This window comes from Mustelus asterias, chromosome 4 (genome assembly GCF_964213995.1).
Source record: "Mustelus asterias chromosome 4, sMusAst1.hap1.1, whole genome shotgun sequence".
In the NCBI taxonomy this organism is placed as follows: Eukaryota; Metazoa; Chordata; class Chondrichthyes; order Carcharhiniformes; family Triakidae; genus Mustelus; species Mustelus asterias.
Window position 1 is genome coordinate 77838854 of NC_135804.1, and position 4015 is coordinate 77842868.

Genomic DNA, 4015 nt, shown 5'->3' on the forward strand with positions numbered 1-4015 from the left:
TAGAAACAGGGCTGACTGTTTTAAAATTAGGGATCACCAATATAAAACAGATGAGGCAGAAATGACTTTTTCTCTTTCTGAAGCAGAGTCTGAATATTTTTAAGTTTAAAGTTTATTTATTAGTGCCAGAAGTAGGCTTACATTAACTATGCAATGAAGTTACTATGAAAATCCCCAAGTCGCCACACTCCAGCACCTGTTTGGGTACATGGAGGGAGAATTTAGCATGGCCAATGCATCTAACCAGCATGCCTTTCAGACTGTGGGAGGAAACCGGAGCACGCAGGGGAAACCCACGCAGACACAGGGAGAATGTGCACACTCCACACAGTGACCCAAGCCAGGAATCAACCCAGGTCACTGGCTCTGTGAGGCAGCAGTGTTAAACACTGTGCCACCACAGTGGCACAATGGTAAGGGAGATGTGGATAGATTCTTGACAAGCAAGGGGGTGAAAGGTTATCAGAGGTAAATTGGATGTAGATTTGATATTACTATTAGATCAACCATGACCTTATTAAATGGCGGAGTAGGCTTGATGGGCCAAATAGCCTAATCCTACTCTTTGTTCATACGGTTTTATGAACTCTGTGGGGATGTTCTGAGGATGTGAATATGTAGTCAATCAATTCAAGTAATTTTTATGCATTACAAAATATCATATAAAATCTTTTCTTTCAATGAGAAATGGCTTGGTTTGGAGCTGGTCCCACTTCAGTCTGGAAGAGCTCAATAATCTGAAGAACTCTTTTAGAATGAATGGGCTGGAGGCAGTTACACCACTAATGCAATGAACTGGATAATACAGAGTTTAACACCGCAGTGTCAAGAGAAACAAGCACAGGGAAATCCACCTTCATCGATGCGATGAGAGGACTTCCGAGCGATGATGAGGGAGCAGCTAAAACTGGAACCATAAAAACCACAATGGAACCCATCGGATACAAACATCCCAACATGCTCAGTGTTCGTTTCTGGGATCTGCCAGGAATGGGAATGACAAAATTCCCAGTGGATAAATATCTGAGTGAAATGAACTTTCAAAAGTATGATTTCTTCATCATCATCTCACAGTGTCGGTTCACAGAAAATGATGTAAAGAGATTGCCAAAGGGATTAAACGGCTGCGGAAAAATTTCTACTTAATTCTATCTAAAATTGATAATGATCTTGAATCAATGAGAAGGGAAAGGAGGAAATTTAATGAAGAGGAAGAACTGGAAAAGCTCAGGAATGACTGGGTCAGCAAGTTGGAAAATGTTGGCATTTCATCACCCCGTGTTTTCCTGATATCAAACTTTGATCTGAATTTGTATGATTTTAATCTGTGAAATAAAGCTTTTGAAGATGATCTTCTGAATGTAAAGAAAAATGTGTACATACTGGCCCTTCCACACCTAACCTTGGAAATTGTAGAGAAGAAAAGGGAAGAGTTAAAGAAACAAGTCTGGATGTTGGCAACACTTTGTGAAATATTGGGAGCAGTGCCAGTCCCTCGAGTCTCCCTCATTTGTGAGATTGGGATCCTGATTGGAGGGATAATTTCTGTAAATTCTGGGTCTGGATGATGCCTCTCTTTGAAAACTGGTCAATAAGGCAGGGAAACCTGTGGAGGAACTGAAGGCTGTGGTGAAAATGCCCCTGGGTGGGAAAAATAACCAGAGTTTGACTTGGAAAAATGGAGAGTGGTCTCACTGATGATTCCATTTCAGCAACTGATCCTGCCCTTCATTCCATTCCAGTCATTGGTTCCATCTTTAGACCAGGATCATCATATCTTATGACCTACCAGCTGTTATGTGTTGCACTGGAGGATTTTACAGAGAATGCACAAAGTGGTGAAGGCTGCATATGGAACAGATGAAAATAATCTGCAACAAACATCAATCCAGTGAGTCAGTGCTGTATCTGATATAACAAAGGAGTCTAACCCTGAATGTCACCGAAATTCTACTCTACAAAGTTCCATATTTGGTGAATATATTCCTGGAAATATTTCTCATCCATTTCTGTGTTTTCATGGTATGATGTATGTTGAAGGCTTTGTCTGGGTGTAAAAAGAGATTCAAGATGTTGGTATTATAAAGTAGCCCATCCCATTTCTCACAGACAGTGCAACAAGATAATTCTCTCCATGAACACAGTAAAAAGGAAATTATTTACACCATTGGTGTTTGACCATGAGTGACAGACTGCAGGAGCAGGTCTTTGAGATGATGGTTGGGGATTTCTGAGCATCAGGGGTTGTTCCAAATAACCTCCAGCCAATGGTGGACAATATTATACAATCGGTTCAGCCCCATTAAGGAGCAATGCTTTATGAGGGTTTGATTGGTAATAGACACTGTGACCCGGGTGTGCATCCTTATACTGTCAATGGCAACGACCTTACCAATAGAAGGGAGAGTAACAAATACAGCCAATTACCTTCTGGGTCATGGGAGCCTGTCATCATACAGCCAGCTGATTGACCAGAAAAGTGACTGTAAGTCAATGTCAGAACAATAACTGACACAATAGTCCTAACTCCCACCAAAGGTAGCCGCAGTGAAAGCTGCTTGGATCTAGTAGAATTACTCCTGTTCCCTCATGTGTGGATCTATCGATGGTACTAAACAAGTGCTACTCCACAATGCAAAGATGCACATTAGCCACAGTTATAATTCTTCATCATAATCTAGATGACAAACAATTGGCCCTCCCCTTTCTACGTCTGCAACCCTGGAAAAGTTCTTCCCCAATTCACTACAATTGCACTTTCAACTATCTAACTCTTGACCCTTCATTCACCACCACATATTTGCAGTTGTGGATCTGTTCAATCACATTCTCACTTCCTTTTGATGGCTGCGCTCTCAATTACTCCTCTCACACTCGCCATTGCCCTTTCATCTCTAATCTATTAAGACCAAGAGACTTGAACTTGAAGATAACTGACAAAGCCATTCCCACCAGAACTGACTCAATCACATCAAGTATTATCAAATCCTGTTCTTGACAGCTGGAACTGCTCACTATTCCACCATTATCCTGGAATACAATAAAGTACAGTAAGGAGTCTAACAACACCAGGTTAAAGTCCAACAGGTTTATTTGGTAGCAAATGTCACTAGCTTTCAGAGCGCTGTTCCTTCGTCAGGTGACATGTCCCTTCATTCCACTAACTCACCGGGCCACAATTCCTTTAAAATGTCCCCCTTCCCTACCTTAAAATTACATCTCTCTCTCACTTCTCATCTATCTCTCCCCCATGCCCTCTCCAGCTTTATCTTGTCCATGACACTCACTGCCTGCTCCCTCAACTCATCTTGGAAGACAAGATGGAGAGTGAGATTTCAGAAGAGGAAAAATTAAAATAAGAATAAAAAGTGATTTTTAAAAATGGATGAATGAGATGAAAAGAAGAAATAAATGGAAATTGGGTGAAGGTGGAGGAGAGAGTTTGTGCTCTGAGGTTGTTGAACTTAATGTTCAATCTGGAATGCTGTAAAGTGCCCAATCAGAAGATGAGGTGCTGTTCCTCCAGTTTGTGTTGGGGTTCACAAGAACATTGCAAAAGGCCGAGGATGGACATGCAGACAGGAGAGCAGGGTGGTGTATTGAAATGGCAAGTGACAGGAAGGTCTGGGTCCTGCTTGCAGATGGACCAAATGTGTTCAGCAAAGTGATCACCCGGTCTGCGTTTGGTCTCTCCAATGTAGATTAGACTGAATTGGGACCAGTGAATGCAATAGACCAGATTAAAGGAGGTGCACCTGAAATGCTACTTCATCTAAAAATGGTGTTTGGGCCCTGGAATGGTGAGCAGGGAGGAGGTGAAGGGGCAAGTGTTGTACCTTCTATGATTGCATGGGAAGGTGCCATTGGTGGTGGGTATGATGGAGGAGTGGACCAGGGTGTCTCAGAGAGAACGATCTCTGCGGAATGCTGAGAAAAAAAGTGAGGGGAAGATGTGTTGAGTGGTGGCATCATGTTGGAGTTGGCAGAAATTGCGGAGGATGACCCTTTGAATGTG

The 4015-nt window shown here is 42.2% G+C and overlaps 1 pseudogene; it reads left to right on the forward strand.

The window, feature by feature from the left end:
• The first annotated feature begins 680 nt into the window (after positions 1-680).
• On the forward strand, positions 681-1864 carry LOC144493131 (interferon-inducible GTPase 5-like; annotated as a pseudogene).
• Positions 1865-4015: the final 2151 nt, after the last annotated feature.